Genomic DNA, 19510 nt, shown 5'->3' with positions numbered 1-19510 from the left:
CACAAGATGGCCGCCGGATCACAATACTGACAGAAACAGCAGAGCAGATACAGACACTGCCCGGGGGCCACCAGAATGCCAGCACAACGGACTCACAACCCAGGTGATTAGTTTAAGGCGGGTGGGGGAGAGAATACACATGAGTAATGAACACTGCCCGCCGAAGTGTCTGGGTCCGGCCAACACCTCTTATAGAAGTGCTAACAGCTTGGTATAGACTCAATACCAAATGCTAATAGCCAGGGCTGCAGGAATCCTCCTTCTCAGGAAGAGCAATTAGCGCCCATTACTACAACAATGGATTTCCATGCAGACATTGAAATGGACAATGTCTTCACTGAAACTGACAACGACTGTGCGGAAATTAACAAAGGCTGTGCCTGAACTGACAATGATTGTATCAACTATCAACGATTCTGCAAGGACTACCATAAACAAATCATGATACAAAGACAATAATCTCATCCCTGACCGATTGTATCACAAGATGTATAAAAGTTTCTTGACGTATGCTCCGGGTCGAGAGAAGTCTCGCAGCTGACACTGTGCTGTTGGTGTCTTTCTCGGAGCCCCGGGATTTCCTTGTGCAATAAACTCTGTCATTGAACCGCAATTCTGACTCCGAGCCTGGTGTTTTTCCCCACAACAGGGGAGAGAGAATGGGGGTGGGGAGAGAGAATGGGGGTGGGGAGAGTGGGTGTGGGGGGTAGGGAGAGAGAATAGGGGGTGGGGGGAGAGAGTGGGGAGGTTGGGGATAGAGAATGGGGGAAAGGAGAGGGAATGCAGGGGTGGGGGAAAGAGAATGGGGAGGAGGGGAGAGAGAATGGGGGGAGGGGAGAGAAAATGGGAGGGTGGGGGAGAGAGAATGGGGAGGGGAGAGAGAATGGGGGAAGGGAGAGAGAATGGGGAGGGGAAAGAGAATGGGGGAAGGGAGAGAGAATGGGGAGAGGAGAGAGAATGCGGGAGTGGGGGAGAGGGAATGCGGAGGTAGGGGAGAGGAAATGCGGGGTGGGGGTGGGAGAGAGAGAATGGGGGAGAGGGGAGAGAGAATGGGAAAGGGGAGTTAGAGTGGGGAAAGGGGTGAGAGAATGGGGGAGGGGAGAGAATGGGGGAGGGGAGAGAGAATGGGGGAAGGGGAGAGAGAATGGAAGAGGGGAGAGAGAATGGGGGAGAGAGACTGAGGAGAGAGAGACTTGGGGGAAGGGAAAAGAGAATGGGGAGGGGAGAGAGAATGGAGGGAGGGGACAGAGAATGGGGGAGAGGAGAGAGAATGGGAAGGGGAGAGAGAATGGGGAGGGGGAAGAATGGGGAGGGGAGAGAATGGGACGAGGGGAGAGAGAATGGGGGAGAATGGACATTGAACAGAGGGTGTGGTGAGAGGGAATAGTGGGGGGGCAGACGGTGGGGAGAGAATAGATGGAGGGGACAGAAGACGGGGAAAGAAACGACAGGGATGCAGAGGGTTGCATGACAGAGAATGGACAGGGCGTTCAGAGGAAAGAGCGAGAATGGACAAGAGGCTGGGGCTGGTGAGAGAATGGATGGGGGCGCTGCAGTTGGCGGGACAATGGACAGTGAGCACTGAGGGCAGTGGATGGAACAGACAAGGGGCTGTGAGTGGCGGGTCGAATGGATAGAGGGTGCTGGAGTGGGGTGGTGAATGGAAAGGGGGCACTTTGTGTGGCGGGGGCTAATGGATAGGGGGCATCCGGGGTGGCAGGGGATAATGGATAGGGGGCGCTTGAGTGGCGGGGTGAATGGACGGGGTGCTGTGGGTGGCGGGGGAGAAATGGACAGGAGGCGCAGTGTGTGGCCAAGATCAAAAAGGGTTAATGACAGTCAACACTTATCAGATTGTTCCTGGAACAGAAAAACTTGCACTGAAGGCTCCCAGAAGAGGGGTGTCTCATATGTATTCCATCAATTAGTTTTGAAATATTATTGTGTATCTTAAGTGTTAAGGTATACCTGGTATATAGAGAGATGGCTGTGGTTGTTGGAGGTCAGTCATCTCAGTTCCAGGACGTCTCTGCAGGAATTCATAGGGTAGTGTCTTAGGCTGACCCATCTTCATCAATGACCTTCCTCCATCATAAGGTCAGAGGTGGAGATATTCGCCAATAATTGCACAATGTTTAGCACAATTCACAACTCCTCACAAACTGAAGCAGTTCAGTTTGAAATGCAACAAGATCTTAATAATATCCAATGGGCTCAGGAATGGCAAGTAACATGAATGCCACGCCAATGCCAAACAATGACTCATCCCGAAAAGAGATAATCTGACCACTGCCCCATGATATTCAACAGTGTTACTGTCACTAAACACCCCACTATCAACATCCTTGGGGTTTACCATTGACCAGAAACTCAACTAGACTAACAACAGACACAATGGCAACAAGAGCAGGCAACAGGTCAGGAATACTATGGTGAGTAACTCACCTCCTGACTCCCCAAACCCTGTCCATCTTCTACAAGACACAAGTCAGCAGTGTAATGGAATACTCTCCCACCAGCTTGGATGGGTGCAGCTTCAACAACATTCAAAAAGATTGATACCATCCAGGACAAAGTCGCCTGCTTGATTGGCACCATCTCCACATACATCCACTCCCTCTGCCCACTGTTAAGAAGCAGGAATGTGTACGGTGTACAAGATGTACCACGGAAATTCACCAAAGATCCTTAGAAAATACCTTCCAAACCAACAACCACTTCCATCCAGAAGGATCAGGGCAACAGATACTTGGGAACACAATCTCTTGTAAATACCCCTCCAATCCACTCATCATCTTGACTTGGAAACATATTGCTGTTCCTTCAGTGTCCCTGGGTCTAAATCCTGGAATTCCCACCCAAAGGACATTGTGGGTCACCGTACCATTATGGATCACAGCAGTTGAAGAAGGCGGGTCACCACCACCTTCTCAAGGGGAACTAAATGCTGGCCAGCCAGCGATGCATATGTACCATGAGTAACTTTTAATAAATGATTGAAACAGAGGTTTGGAACCCGCAAACTAAACAAAAATCGAGGTTCAGGTGGAACAGATATAGGGCTTTGATTCTGTCCTGATGTGAGGACAAATAAAGAGTGCTGCACTGACACCGAATTGGAAATAGTGTTTAGAGTTGAAGGCCTGCAGTGTTTCACTCAGTGTATCAATCTAATATCGATTAAAGATTAGTTCCTGACGTATACGTCACCAACATACAGAAAAGGACGGTTAAATAGGCATATGGAACGCTTGATTTCATCTCTTTAATGGCTGATGTAACACCCACAATCCCATGCGATCAATAAACCGTTCTATCGGCCGTGAGCAGTGCTGATAGTGCGCATGTGTGAAATCGATTTGGGGCCCCGCCCCTCATCGCTCTGATGGACGGGGAGACGAACCTTTGGGAAACCCTGAAGGACCGGAAGGAGCCTGGTCCTACTGCCAATCAGAGCCCTCCTATTGTCTGAAGGCGGATGGTTTTGACCATGAGCTTCTGAAGTTGCTGCTACACCTCTCTCTCTGAATGAAGGTTGAGTTTTATTCCAGACTGCAACTTCTTTCCTCTGTTTAACATCTGGGAGTACCGCACTCTCTTTTCTCGCCCCCTTTCCCATTTCTTTTCACATCCTTGGGTTCAGCTGTTGGTTTGTGGGAGCTGAGGGAAAAAGGAAGTCAATCGAGGTGAAGGGACAGACTCTGGAAAAGGTTGGTCTACATCTGTGTCTATTAATGTTTGACAGGCTTTGTTTCCTGAGCTTGAGCCATTTACTTGTCTGGCAAAAAAGGATGGCCTCTTGATCCATTTTGGGGATGGAAGTGGATTATGCTGTGGGCGACTTGCTTGTAGTAGTCCAATAAGCATTGGATAAGTAATCATGACTCACAAACCTTGAGTTATTGACTGTTTATTTGAGAGCTCACAGGGAGAGCCAAGTCGACCTAATAATCACAAGTCACTCCGACGACAAACAAAGTTGTGTGATTATATAGGTCACAATCATTTAACAATTAGCAATCTTAATTGCAGGATATTGAGCAAACTGAGGCACTTTGCCCAGTCACGTAGTGTCTGGACAGTTTTGGTTAGAATCTGCTAAGTATACAATAGGTCGTTGCAAAGAGAAGAATATTCCCATGCAAGGAAAGAATTTTATCAGGTAGCAGCAAGGCCGAGTGTCTCTGTTGAGCCTGGGAAACACAATCTTAGCCTGGGAAACAGAAGCTTTGGCAAGCAGGCACTAAGTGAGATTGAATGTGGTTTCCAGGTTTTTAATATGTGACAAAATAGCTGACCAGAATATAATAATTCTCCCACAATTCCTTCCTTCTTTCCTTTCACCAAATCAGGAGGTCAGTTCAGAGGAACCGGCAAAAGGAGGGATGTAGCGGACCCAGTGGGGCTTGTTGGCGATGGGGGTTTAGAGTTGCCAAGGTAACTGTCATAGTCCAGGTCACCAGGATCAGGAGAGAGAGTGTCAGTGAAACCATCCATTGGTGTGGAAATGTCAGAAATGAGAAGCGGCACAAGTTGGGAAGATGCTGGGCTATTTGGCATCAGAAGGCAGCTGAAATGGGCACAGCACTGTTTCTGGAAAATAATGCCATGTGCTCGCAGAACAAAACCAGCAATGAGAAGCACAAGGCCCTGGAAGAGAGTGGAAGCCCAAGAGCCAAGCCAGCCACCCATCCATGTCCAAAGGTCCCAACGGGGAGTAGTGTCATGGAGGGAGGAGGCCGCCTTGCCAATGTGGGCGGCAATGTTAGTAATGTTGTCACTGGAGTCAGGAATGTAGGTACAGCAGTCAGAGCCGATAAGGGCACAAGTGCCTCCTTTCTCGGCTAACAGGGAGTCGAGGGCAATGTGATTTTGGAGAGTAATGGTGCAGACAGTGACCATCCCTGCATTGAGCAGGTCAAAGGCTGAAGATGTGGCAGTGGCAATCTCTTCCAGAGTGGTAGCAATTCACTAACCCTCAACCTCAAGGTGGAGGGTAGCAGAGGGAGGGGAGAAGGTAGAGACAAGGTGCTGAAAAGTTGTGAGCGCTCTCTTGATTTGTGGTTTGGAAGTCTCAAAAGGCAAAGTGTGGGAGTGGTAAAGGAAAGGGACACTGTAACCTAAATCCCAGCTGCCAGTCCAGGAGGTAGACAGCCAGGGGGAGGCCGTATGGCCACAAATGAAATCAGTGCCATTGAAGGGCAACAAATGATTGCATTGGGTTCCAATCCAAAACTTGGGAAATGGGGAATTGATGGCAGTCTTGTTGGGAACCCTGAGGTTAAGTATGCTCCTGTCTGCAGTGGGCTGGTAAGCAGTTAAAGGAAGGAGTAGGGAGTGCAGACACTTACTGAAACCAGCCTGCCATCCTGAGGGATGCTTACTCTTGATGCAAATACTTCCTAGATATGGAGTCATGGCTGTGAGATTGGTGAGGAACAGGGAGGGGGGTGTACGGGAGGGGTTGTATTTTTTTCTCTTCTCTCCCCCCACACTACTGCCTAACTGCAGGAGTGCTTATATTTCCCCCCACACCCATGTTGTGTGTGTGCAGGTGTGAGACACAGTGAAAGACAACAAGTGCACAAATCTTTATTCAATTTCCACCACCAGGAAGAAAGGAAACACCTGAGTGGCCAGTGACAAGCAGTGCCCCTCTCAGAGGGCAATGCTGCATGATCAAATAGTGAGGGGGAGGGCAGCGATCAAATCCAAATAGAGTTGGAGGGGGAAATAATACACTCCACTCCCTGCGGTGCCCACCTCTCTCTGAACAGTCCTAAGTTATTGGTGGGCACCGTGTGCTCCTTCTTAAGAGACACCCCGGCTCTGACATACCCACAGAGGAGGGGCAGGCAGTCGGCCCTAATGACCCCCTCCACGGCCTGCTGCCTGGACCTGTTTATGGCCAGTTTGGCCAGGCCCAGGAGCAGACCCACGAGGAGGTCCTGTGACCTGTCCTCCCCACTTCGCACTGGGTGCCCAAACATCACAGGAGTGATAGTATTGAGGCTGGAACCAACCCTTGAATGTATCCATTGTATATCCCACTGATTGCCAGCGGAGATGGGTATTATCCCTGTCAGAGTTTGGGGTGCTCACCCTCTTACGAAACCAGACGGATGTGAGAAGTTGTGACAGCAGCAGAATGACCCTGATGCAGCCCCCATTCAGCAGGGTCAGATTCATTAAAAGGTATGGATCTCAGGAGGATCCCTCCCTTGGAGTGAGTGGGAATATGGGCACAAACCCAGCAGCTGGAGAGGTTGTCCTTTTCTGCATAAAGGTATGTCCTGTACAAAAAAGTATTAAACTGTAATTTCTGTTTACTAGAGGTTATCAGGCCCAATCAAACATAGTTAGTGAAAGAAAGATAAGGAAGAGTACAGTGAAAGGCAGAATGATGAGACTGAGCCATTCACGGATGAAGGCTGAAGATGTGTCTCTGACGGGGTCTTCTGGTGTTCCTCCAGGAGGTGGCGCTGGTTTGCATTGTGCTGTGTGTGTCCATGCGGCCTCCCCATGACCTTGCCTGCTGAACGGGGAACCAGCAGGACTAGGAACGGGCCTTTCCATCTCAGCTCCAATATGCCCCAGTCCTAATGCTGAGAAACTTGGCGGACCCGTGAATGTAAACTTTGAAGAGTTTTGGTGAACTGATGCAAATATTTCCCACTTGTCCAACACTACAGTGTCAGCTGTTTCAGCCATTGGGATGGTTTTGATTTATCTACTGAATACATCTACTCTTATTAGACAATATTCATAACAATGTACGCGAGGTGATTCTATAAAAGCAAGTTGTAGATAGCGGAAAACGGCCTACCAGGCAGGGAGGTGTTTAACAACCTCAGGACATCCCTCTTACAGCATGCATCCTGTATGTTTACAAATTAAATACACTTCAGCTCTTTTCCTCGCTGCTTTCTGGAAATCTAGGTGACATCAGGTTTGTAATACAGTATTAACCATTCCCTCCTTGCCCAAGTATGTACAATAAAGCACATAATCAATTGAAAAAGGCTGCAGCAAAGAAGGAACACCAACCAGTCCATCAGGGATCACTCACATTTCGCTTTGAGTATCGAGGGAGTACCCTAGTTGATGCCATAGTTTGTGGTCTTCAACAGGGGGCCTCTCCTGTGATTTCAGTCCCATACCCAGGCCTGGCATTCCCATCTCCATATTGTCTCTATCCAGGTTTTGGGGTGTAAGGCTGCCTGCTTGGCAGCAGTATTTATCTGCTCATTCCTTTGGAGACTATCCATTGCCTCAGCGTGAGCTGAACATCTTGATAGCTGCTAGATTGATTGGACAAAACGGCATTACTATTAGTCTGCCCCATGGGGGTTAAAAATCCTCTACGTTCCCACAAGTCTCTGTAATCATGGCTCTCACCAAAAGCACAGTGAGAGTTGAAGATCTCAATCCCCGGGAGGAGTGTCTCAGTTCCGAGATCAGTTAAATGAACACTAGGAGTATGGTCTGCTTCAGCAAGGTTTCACACTTTAATTAGTAACGGCCAGGCAAAGATTTGTCCAGCAACACAGATATTAAAAGATTCTGTGTACCTTGGAGAAACTGCGTGATTAACTTGGAACAAAAAGCAATCTTTATATGTTTCTTCAGAGACAGTACAGCTGTAAGTACAGAGTAAATCCAATAAAATGTAACAAAATTATATAATGGACAACAGGTTAACCCAATGATATTTCCTGGGAAACAATGTAGTTTCACATGCATTATCTCCTCATACTTGTGCTTCAAGGTTAGCTAGGATGGTCAATAATGTCCTATCTAGCTTAATTAGATCCATACTATGAAGAAGGCACTGTTTGCTTAATCTGTAATTCAGTTAGCTCAGGAATGCAGAAATGCAGCTTTTAGCCATTTTAAACACCGTGTTAATTTGCAGCCTGAAGCCATATTGTTCTATTACTTTATATTGAGATGCCATTTTGTGGTTAATAAAAGCTTCTGACAATAGCCTAAATCCAGGTATTAGATCCTCATCTGGTGTAGATCTGCTCCGTCACACAAAAGAAAACTAGATTTAAAGCCATACGTGCTATTCTGCTAATTTAATCCAGTTGATTTGTTTAAAAATTTTCACATTTTTGTTTAAAAATGTGAAAACCTCGTGAACAGTCCTTCCAGTTAATCACTGGGTATTCAAATTTCTCTTCAAAATTAAAAATCATAACAAAACTGCGTGTCATTGTGGGATTTTGAATCTGGAAGATGTGCTTGGTAAAGTTTGGAAGAACAATATTTCAAAGTGAATGTTATCGTGTTCAGTCTAAGACTTTCTGGAGATGAAAAATTTGCCCTTGAGTGTTTTGCAACACTTAATCAAGGTCAGTTCCATACAATATGCAGTCAGGTTGATGCGAGAGTTAAGAGCTGGGGCAAACATCAGAAATAATGGAGGCAGGAGCACAGCAATTAGAGGTAGAAAGTTAGCCAAAAATATAAAAACAGGAAGGAAAGTTTTGTCAGCTTTTCTTTAAAAAAGTTAACAAAGTAAGTGTTGGTTCATCAAAAAAAATGAGTGTGGAGATTCAATAACAGAGGATAAAGAGATGGTCAGAGAATTGAAAAGAGCTTGAATCTGTCTAGCGAGGATACAAGTAACACCCTGGAACTAGATGGAAATCAGGAATTGAAAGGGAAGGAGGAACTGAAGACAATTACAATTATCAGGGAAGTAGTGTTGAGTAAACTGTTGGAACTATGAGTTCACAAGTCCCAGTTGGCCAAAGTATTTCATTCTAGAACCTTAAAGAAAAACTAGCTAGTGAAATAGTTAATGCATTGGTTTTAATTTTACAAACCTCATTAGTTTCAGGGGAGGTTTCTTTAGATTGGAAAACTCCTTCAAAACGGCAGACCGAGAACAGGAAACTGCAGACCATTTACCTTAACATATGTCATAGGGAAAATGTTCAAAGCTATGATTAAAGATGTGATGACAGGGCACTTGTGTAAGTTCAGGCAGCGTGAATCTGTTTTTGTCAATGGGAAATAATGTTGTAATAATGTTTTGAAGAACTGCCTTTCCGCATTGCGACTGAGCTGATGAATCTCCAGTGCCGACAGGGAATGGAATCCCTTCCCACAGTCCCCAGGCTTCTCCTCAGTTCTGGTGTCCTTTTAGCTCCCAGTTTCTGATGAACAATTGAAACTGTGATCACACTCAGGAAACGTGTCCAGTCACCCCCTGCTGCGAACAGTGTAATGTTTCTTCATCTGTGTAACTTCCCACAGACAGCTCACTGGGGCACACTCTCTCCCAAAATGGGGAAAAGACATACAAAAGTTGAGGAGTCAGACAAAATACGCAAGCAATAAAATGTCGAAATACGGCGGGGGGTGGGGGGTGGAATTGTGGCTCTCCCGCTTTTTTCCCTGTTGCCATTTGGACACTCAAAATCCCAAAGAGCATACTGCGCATGTTTGCCGGTGTCAGCAACGCAGTGCACGTATTTGTCGGTGTCAGCAAACATTTGGGCATGCTCGTCACTGTGCGTTTAAAAAGGGCGGGACCTTTTCTTGATTGCCCAATAGGAACCTCTGGAGGACCGGAAGGACGTTGGTCCTCCTGCCAATCAGGGTCACCCCATTGTCTGAATGCGGAAGTTGGACCGTGAGGTTCTGTAGCTGCTGCTCGTGTCTGAATGAAGGTTGAGCTTTATCCCAGACTGCAAATTCCTCTGTCCATTATTTGTGAGTACGGCACTCTCTTCTCTTGCCACCTTTTCAATTTAATTTTCATTCTGGGGTTCAGTTGTTGACTTGCAGCAACTAAAAGGAAAGGGAGTGTGTCGGGGTGGGGACAGACTCTGGAAACGTCGCTCCAGGTCTGTGTCTTAATTGGCAAAATAGACAGGCAGGAGGTTGGAAGAACACAGCAAGCCAGGCAGTACCAGGAGGTGGAGAAGTCAATGTTTCGGGTGTAACCCTTCTTCAGGATTGGGGATGGGTGTAGGGGGTGATGTAGATAAAGGGTGTGCTGGGTGGTGAAGTGGGCATAGGTGTAGACAGGTAGAGGGTTCGACCTAGACAAAAGGGAGGACTGCAGATGCTGGAAACCAGAGTTTACTCAGGGTGCTGCTGGAAAAACATAGCAGGTCAGGCAGCATCCAACACCAGGAGAATCAACGTTTCAGGCGAGAGCCCTGAAGTCCTCCCTTTCTCCTCACTGGAAGCAGAAGAGTTTGACTGAAGTGTATTGGTGTTAATGCCTTGATGTCTCATTTTGCTCCCACCTTCTCGGGGTCATTAACCATTTTGTGTCTGGTCCTTCCTCAAGAAGCTGCATTGCAGGTTCACCCTGAATTGACACTTTTTTTTGCTTCCCAAAATCAGACCTGCTCACTCTCAGCAGGATCCCAGTGTTGTGAAAGATACTAACTTTCAGGTGGAGGTATCCAAAATTCAGAGAGATGTCAGTCTTGATGTTTTTGCTTTTCTGCCCCTGTAAGACCCTGAATCAGCACCTTCAGGAGAATGAGTTAGAGCGGAGTGAGAACAGAGGGGAAAGGAGAGTGGGATGGTGCTTTCAATTTTGTGGAACAACAAAAGAATATTCCACAGAAAATAGAGTTGCTTGTTCTGAAGTTCTACCCAGCACTGATAGTGATGACTTTTGTAATCTCTTTTTGCAGAGTATTTGAAAATCTGAAGACTGAAGTTTCAAAATCAATGGATGAAGGGCTTATGCCTGAAACATTGACTCTCCTGTTCCTCGGATGCTGCCTGACCTGCTGTACTTTTCCAGCGCCACATTTTTCGACTGACTCTCCAGTGTCTGCAGTCCTCACTTTGATGTCAATGTCTGACAGTCACTCAATCCATCGGGACAGCAACGATTTTTGACTGTGATTCCTGTGAGAGGAATCAACGCTTTTTGGTTCCAGTTTGAGGACGTTTTCAGCATCAGTGGGACTGGACAGGAGACCTCACTGTTACAGCGCATTGTGTGCTTGGAGCCTGAAACAGTTATAAGGCCTGGGTAGGGGATTTCACGGCAGGGAGGGGCTCTACACGTGTTCCTGTGCAGCTGAAGCTGTAGCCATGGAGAAACCTGAGGAATCCCGTCCTGTGGAGGAACCGTGGAAGTGTGGCGACTGTGGGAAAGGCTTCCGTTTCCTGTCTGCCCTGGAGACTCATCGGCGCAGTCACACCGGGGAGAGGCCATTCCCCTGCACTGACTGCGGGAAGGCCTTCAGACATTCCTCCCACCTGCTGGCCCACCAGCGGGGCCACACGGGGGAAAGGCCCTTCAGCTGCCCAGAGTGCGGGAAGGCCTTCAGCACTTCCTCCACCCTGCTGAGCCACCAGCATGTCCACACGGGAGAGAGGCCGTTCACCTGCCCTGAGTGTGGGAAGGCCTTCAGGTATTCCTCCACGCTGCGGACCCACCGGCGTTTCCACACAGGGGAAAGGCCGTTCAGCTGCTCCGAGTGTGGGAAGGCCTTCAGGTATTCCTCCGCCCTGCGGAGCCATCGGCGCGTCCACACGGGGGAGAGTCCCTTCAGCTGCCCCGAGTGTGGGAAGGCCTTTACCCGCATCTCTGCCTTGCGGAGCCACCAGCGGATCCACACCGGGGAGAGACCCTTTACCTGCCCCGAGTGCGGGAAGGCCTTTACCGACATCTCCTCCCTGATGAAGCATCAGCGGATCCACACTGGGGAGAGGCCCTTTACCTGCTCTCAGTGCGGGAAGGCCTTCAGCACATCCTCCCACCTACTGATCCATCAGCGTGTCCACACAGGGGAGAGACCGTACACCTGCCCTCACTGTGGGAAGGGCTTCAGGTATTCCTCCTCCCTGCTGACCCACCAGCGGATCCACACGGGGGAGAGGCCTTTCAGCTGCCCCGACTGTGGGAAGGCCTTTTGCGATTCCTCCACCCTGCTGACCCACCAGCGTGTCCACACAGGGGAGAGACCGTACACCTGCCCTCAGTGCGGGAAGGGTTCACCCGCTCCTCCCACCTGCGGAGACACCAGCGGATCCACACGGGGGAGAGACCCTTCAGCTGCCCCGAGTGCGGGAAGGCCTTTACCGACATCTCCTCCATGATGAAGCATCAGCGGATCCACACCGGGGAGAGACCGTACACCTGCTCTCAGTGCGGGAAGGGCTTCACCCGCTCCTCCCAACTGCGGAGCCACCAGCGAGTTCACGTGCCATTGCAGGGGGATTGAAGGAGTTACGGCCGAGTCCCATTATCGATTGGACTATCAACCCAGTTCCGGAGATTCCCGGGTTTGAATCCCCCACGACAGATGGCAGAATTGGTATTCGGTCAGAAATGTGGAGTTTGGAATCTAACAATGAGACTGTTTCAGGGAGGGGTGGTGCAGGGGGGAAAGCCCCCATCTGATTTACTCTCTCCCTTGTTAGGGAAGGGAACCGCCATTGTGGGAGAGGATTCACTCAGTCGTTCCAGCTGCATCCTTTACCCGGTCTGGCCTACACATGACTCCAGACCCACAGCAGTCTGGTTGACTCTACACTGCCCTCCCCCCACTGGCAAAGGAGCGGGGAGAAACTTACTTGGAGACAGGGTATGGGTTGAAATTGCTGAGTGAGGCAATACTTCCTCCGGGTTACGGCTGTACCAAGGATCCAGTTACAAAGGGACAACTTGGTGCTGGCCAATAGTAAAGACAGTGAGGGGGGGGGGGGTGGGTAGGGACAGGGGAGGTGTGGTGTGTGCACTTTCACCTTGAGCTGTTCAAAAAGCAACTACTTTTTCTCTGCTTTTTTGCTGGGGGGATCTGAATCTGTAACAAAGTTGGGTTGCAATAAAGGTTACCTGAACTTACCACTGGGCTCAGACTCTCATTGAAAGCTTTGAGCTCCAAGAGGTTTTTGTTTTAAAGCTGCTCATTTCTTTCAGCCTCCTGCACTAAGTTTAGAACATAGAACAATCCAGCGCAGAACAGGCCCTTCGGCCCTCGATGTTGCGCCGACCTGCGAACTATTCTCAGCTTGTCTCTCTACACTATCCCAAAATCAACCATGCACTTACCTAAGGATTGTTTAAATCTCCCTAATGTGGCTGAGTTGACTACCTTAGCCGGTAGGGCATTCCACTCCCTTACCACTCTCTGTGTAAAGAACTTGCCTCTGACATCTGTCTTAAAGCTATCACCCCTCAATTTGTAGTTATGCCCTCTCGTACAAGCTGACGTCATCATCCTAGGAAAAAGTCTTTCTCTGTCCACTCTATCTAATCCTCTGATCATCTTTTATGTCTCTACCAAATCCCCCCTTAGCCGCCTTCTTTCCAATGAGAAAAGACCCAAGTCTCTCAGCCTTTCCTCATAAGACCTTCCTTCCAGACCAGGCAACATCCTGGTAAGTCTCCTCTGCACCTTTTCCAATGCTTCCACATCCTTTCTATGATGGGGCAACTAGAACTGTACACAATATTCCAAGTGTGGCCGCACCAGCATTTTGTATAGTTGCAGCATGATACTGCGGTTCTGAAACTCAGTCCCTCTACCAATGAAACCTAACACACCATATGCCTTCTTAACAGCACTATCCACCTGGGTTGCAATGTTCAGGGATTTATGCACATGGACTCCTAGATCCCTCTGCACATCCACACTACCAAGAATCTTTCCATTGCCCAACTACTCTGCCATCCTGTTATTCTTCCTGAAGTGCATCACCTCACATTTAGCTGCATTGAACTCCATTTGCCACCTCTCAACCCAATTCTGCAGTTTATCCAAATCCCCCTGCAACCTGTAACATTCTTCCAAACTGTCCAGTACGCCACTGACTTTAGTGTCATCTGCAAATTTACTAATCCATCCACCTATGCCTGTGTCTCAGTCAGTTATAAAAATGACAAACAGCAGTGGTCCCAAAACATCCTTGTGGAACACCACTAGTAACTGGACTCCAGACTGAATATTTACCATCAACCACCACTCGCTGCCTTCTTCCAGTTTCTAATCGAAACTGCTAAATCACCCTCAATTCCATGCCTCTGTACTTTCTCCATCAGCATCCCATGTGGAACCTTATCAAAGGCTTTACTGAAGTCCAAGTATACCACGTCAACTGCCCTACCCTCATCCAAATGCTTGGTCACCTTCCTAAAAAAAACTCAATGAGGTTTGTGAGACACGACCTGCCTTTGACGAAATCATGTTGACAATCTGAAATCAAATCGTTGCTTGCCAGATGATTATAAATCTTATCTCTTATAATCCTTTCTAAAATCTTTCCTACAATAGAAGTAAGGTTCACTGATCTATAATTACCAGGGTCATCTTACCTGCTGCCCTTCCTGAATAAGGGCACAACATTTGCAATCCTCCAGTCCTCAGGTTCTAAACCCGTAGACAATGACGACTCAAATATCAAAGCCAAAGGCTCTGCTATCTCCTCCCCAGCTTCCCAGAGAATCCTCGGATAAATCCCATCAGCCCAGGGGACTTGTCTACTTTCACTCCTTGAATTGATAACACCTGTGTGTAACTAGCCTCGATCCTTTCGAGTCTAATATCTTGTACCTCGTTCTTTTCCTGAGTGAACACCGATGAGAAATGTTCATTTAGCACCTCTCCGATCTCTACAGGGTCCACACTCCACTTCCCACTTCTGTCTTTGACTGGCCCTATTCCTACCCTAATCATCCTTTTATTCCTCACATACCTATAGAAAGCTTTCGGGTTCTCCTTTTATTCTATTTGCTGAAGACTGTTCGTGTCCTCTCTTTGCACTTATTAACTCTCTCTTTAAGTACTTCCTCGGTGATCTGTAATTCTACATTGCCTCATCTGTACCATCTTGCCTCATCAACACACAAGCCTCATGGAACAGCATCATTAGACACAGAACTTATATCGAAAGATCAGTGTCATGCAACTGATAGAATATATTGAACAAACTTAGATAGTCTTCATCTCTTAGAATGGGTGTGGGCTTTGGTTCATTAATATGTAACAATGTTCTTGAGATGACATAAGATTTTATAAAAAAAAAATCTCCGCTCAGACAATGCATTAAAGGTGTGAGATTTGAGTCTGTCAGTATTCCAACCTTGAATCAGACCGGTTCTGTTTCCAAAGTCGGAATTTGTAAAATATTAGATGCATTGACTGCCTGCAGATTGTGTGCTTTTTGAACAAAATTGAATGTATCTGCAAATATAATTCTGCCAATACAATTTCACCCCAAAGAGTAGTGTGTGTGTGTGTGTCTGCATGTGAGTTTGTGCATGAGAATGCGCAGAAGTGTGTGTGTGCATGCTTGGGAAAGTGAGAGTGATGGAGTATGAGGCTGCGAGTGCGAGAGAGCATTGAGGAGTGTGTGTGTGTGTGTCTGTCTGTGTGTGAGAGAGAGAGGCTGAATAAAAGCAAGGGGTTGTACAGTTAATGGACGAGCCATGAGTCGTGTTATAGAACAGACAGACGGGCGGTGTGTTCAGGTACATAATTCTTTGGAAGTTGTGTCACTGGTAGACAAGGTGGTTAAGGCGGCATTTCGCAACATTGCCTTCATTGTTCACACCACTGAGGAGAGGGGTTGGGACATCACGTTGAGGTTGTACAGGATGTTGGTGAGGCCACTTTCAGAGTACTGAGTACAGTTCTGGTGGCCCTGTATGAGGAAGAATACTATGAGAGAGAGTTTAATAAAGATTTACCAGGATGTTGTAAGGACTGGAGGGTTTGAGTTATAAGGAGAGGCTGGGACCTTATTCACTGGAGCACAGGAGGTTGGGGGGTGACCTCAGTGAGATTGATAAAATCATGAGGAGTGGAGGTAAGGTGAGTAGAAAATGGCTCTTGCTTAGCGTAGGGGAACTCAAAACTAGGAGGGCATTATTTTTTAAATGTAAGGAGAGAGATTTAAAAGGAAGCAGAGGGGCAACATTTTGAAAAAGGGTGATTTGCATGTGGAATGAACTTACTGAGGATGTGGTAGATGCAGGTATAGTGACAACATTGAAACAGCATTTGGATGGGTAGATGAATAGAAAGGTTTAAAGGGATATGAGCCAAATGCAGGCAAGTGGGACTGGTTGAGTTTGGAATCCTGGTCGGCATGGACGAATTGGACCGAAGTGTCTGTTTCTGTGCTGTATACCTCTATTGAAACCAGTAGAATTCTGAAAGGGGCTGAACAAGATAGTTGCAGATAAAATGCCCCTTTGTGGGGAGGGTCTCGAAATCCGACAATGTGGAAGCAGGCCATTCAGCCCATCTATTTCACTCTGGCCCTCTGAACAGTATCCCATCCATACCCACCCCTTACTCCGTATTTCCCATGGCCAATCCACCCTAACCTGTACATCCCTGGTCACTATGGGTAACTTAGCACGGCCAATCCTCCCTAACCGACACTCTAATCTGTAAATTACCTTCTCAAGAATGTAATTTAAGTGCAGAGCTTTTCTAAGAAAAATGTCAGTCTGACTCAACATTGGGACACAGACAGAATTCACACCGATTGTCTCTACTTATAAAAAGGGCAACGTCTCTTCGAAATGTAGATTCATTTAGATATAACTGCGTCACTTTACATATTAAGATATCCCTTTGAATGTGCCACATCCCTTTGAAATGTAATCTCGTCCATTTACATCTCTGTATTTGCGGAAATACCCGTTAAAATGTCCATGTCCCTTTAAAATGCAGATTTCCCCCTTTAGATATGAGGCCGTTCCGTTAGATGTCGGAATATCTGTTTAAATGGAGCCGTGAGCTTTCCCAATGTAGACAGGGCTCCTCGAAACGTGGCAGTGTCCCCCCTGCAGCTGCAGAGCGAGACAGGAGAGTTTGTTTTTGTGAATGAGCAGTTGTAGCGCGAGGTGGCTGTTGCTTGGTGACGGTGAGGCTCCCCCGGCCCCGCCCATCCCCCCGTGCAGACGTCACGCGGGGGTGAAGGCGGTTGGGAGGAGAAGTCGCTCGAGCGGGGAAGCGGCGGCCGTTAGGAAAATGGCGCCGTGCGGCCCGGGGCAGACCCCCGTCACTGGTCACCGCCGCCTTCCTGGCGCAGCTGCTGTGTCACGGCCACACCGTCCGGCTGTACAGCAGGCAGGAGCCGGTGACCATTCTGGAGGCGGATGGGGTTAAGGGCCTGTTTGGGAACTGGTCGGCCGCCTGGGTGGTGGAGTTCTACTGGTCGTGGGGCGGCCCCTGTGTCAACTATGGGGCCACCTGGAAGGTACTGGGCCCGGGAGGTGAAAGGTGAGGCAGGTTGTGGGGGGGACGGAGGGGAAGGAATGTGGGGCCTGTCCTGTCATAGTCACATTTTACACTCACTTTCCATCTGCTTTTACTGGCGCTTGTGCTGTTTACCCCTCACTGTTTTTTAATCCTTGTGCTGTTTGCCCTTTGCTGTTACTTGTGCAATTGCTGAGGGTAGTGTGTAAATACTAGTGAAGGATACTATGCACCAGCATGTATATGTTCCTCAGTTATTGAAGGGGCAGGACCTGTTGAGAATGGTTAGTAAAGTATGTGGTGCACTAAGCCTTGTTAACATGGAGATAGTTTGGTATTTGGAAAAATATACTTTTTATTATTTAGAATCATAAAGATGTACAGCACATGAACACACCCATTTGGTCCAACCTGTCCATGCCAACCAGATATCCTAAATTAATCTAGTCCCATTTGTCAGCACTTGGTTCATATACCCATCCAGATGCCTTTTAAATGCTGTAATTATACGGCCTCCACTACTTCCTCTCGCAGCTCATTCCATACGTGCACCATCCTCTGCATGGAAAAGTTGCCCCTTAGGTACCTTTAATATCTTTCTGCTCACCCTAAACCTATGCCCTGTAGTTGTGAACCTCACCCCTACTCTGGGGAAAAGACACTAAAAAAAATGTTGAGCAGCCAGACAAAAGCGATAAAATGTTGAGCCACATGGGGAAAAAGAACTGTGGCTCTACCCTTTATTTCTCCTCTTGGCATTTGAACATTTAACATCTGTCAATAACACCAGCATCGCCACAGAGCACATTGTGTCTGCTCCTCGGTGTGAACAACAGCGCACCTGCTCGCTGGTGTCACCAGTACATTGTCCATGCTCCTCGCTGTCGGCAGAAAAGGAGACATCGCTTATCTCTGTTCCTAAAGGTCTTCCCTTTATTCTTAAAGCTGTGTCCTCTGGTCCTAGTCTCTCCTACCAATGGAAACATCTTCCCAATGTCATTGCACTGTGGGGATGAAGCCCTAGCCTGTCCAGTAATTTCTGGTGGGTGAGACGAGGCCTCAAGGTTAGAGGGAGTAGCTTTCAGACAGAGATGAGGAGGAACTGCTTTTCCCAGAGGGTCGTGAATCTATGGAATAGTCTAGATTAGAGTGGTGCTGGAAAAGCACAGCAGGTCAGGCAGCATCCGGAGAGCAGGAAAATCGATGTTTCGGGCAAAAGCCCTTCATCAAAATCTAGGGAATACTCTGGCTAAGGAAGCAATAGAGGCAGCTTCATTAAGTATATTCAAGATACAGTTGGGTGGGATTTGGCCTGGTTGGGGAATTAAGGGGTTCCTTGTGACAGTGCAGGGAGGAGAAGATGAAACGATGGATAGATCAGCCATGATCTTAATGAATGACGGAGCAGGCTCACTTGTAGCAACTGGAGTGAATCCAGCGAGGGAGCAGACTTTGGGACCTCAGGTATGTGTCTTGGTTACCTGGGTGAGGAGAGACAGAAGTTCAGGTTGGGACTTTTTTCCATAGCTTGCCAGAGTCTGAGGAGTGACCTTATACACTTTTATATCATCATGAGGGGCATGGATAGGGTAAATAAACATGGTATTTTCCTTTGGATGGGGCAGTCCAGAAGTAGAGGGTAATAAGCTTAGGATCGAGCGTGTGGTGCAGCAGCAAGTCAGGCAGCATCCGAGGAGCAGGAAAATTGACGTTTCAGGGAAACTCCCTTCAGGGAAGTGTGTGTGTGTGTGTATGTGTGTTTGTGCGCTGTGAGTGTGTTTTTGCATGTGTGCCTGCTTGATAAAGTGTGATTGTGATGGAGTATGAGTCTGCGAGAGGGTGAGAGTTTTGAGGGGGTGGTGTATGTGTATGTCTGAGAGAGAGCATGTGTGTATGAGAGGGGTACGGATATAAGTGAGGGGTTGCATTTGCTAAAATAAAGGAGGGCAAGAGTTGAACAGGTAATGGTAGGGCCCTGGGTCATGTTGTAGAACAGAGACCTGGAGGTGTTCAGGTTCATTGTTCTTGAAAGTTACATCACTGGTAGACGGGAGTGAAGAAGGTGTTCAGCACACTTGCCTTCATGGTTCACATGCTGAGTTCAGGAGTTGGGACATCATGTTGGAGATGCACACAGAAAGTACGTTACTCAGAGGGTGATAGGTGCCTGGAACGCATTGCCAGCAGAGGTAGGGACGGTAGATTCATTCAAGGTGCATCCGAGCAGTAGGACAGTCGAAGTTTCGGGCACAAGCCCTTCATCAGGAATGATGCGTGGATGTTCAGAGGGGCATCAGCGTCCTTCTGTG

General features: G+C 47.8%; 1 pseudogene; it reads left to right on the top strand.

The window, feature by feature from the left end:
• The window catches only part of LOC132813717 (zinc finger protein 271-like), a 64830-nt pseudogene extending 52219 nt beyond the window's left edge, over positions 1 to 12611 (top strand).
• Positions 12612 to 19510: the final 6899 nt, after the last annotated feature.

This window comes from Hemiscyllium ocellatum, unplaced genomic scaffold (genome assembly GCF_020745735.1).
Source record: "Hemiscyllium ocellatum isolate sHemOce1 unplaced genomic scaffold, sHemOce1.pat.X.cur. scaffold_448_pat_ctg1, whole genome shotgun sequence".
NCBI classification, from domain to species: Eukaryota; Metazoa; Chordata; class Chondrichthyes; order Orectolobiformes; family Hemiscylliidae; genus Hemiscyllium; species Hemiscyllium ocellatum.
This window is presented reverse-complemented; position numbering and strand designations above follow the sequence as displayed.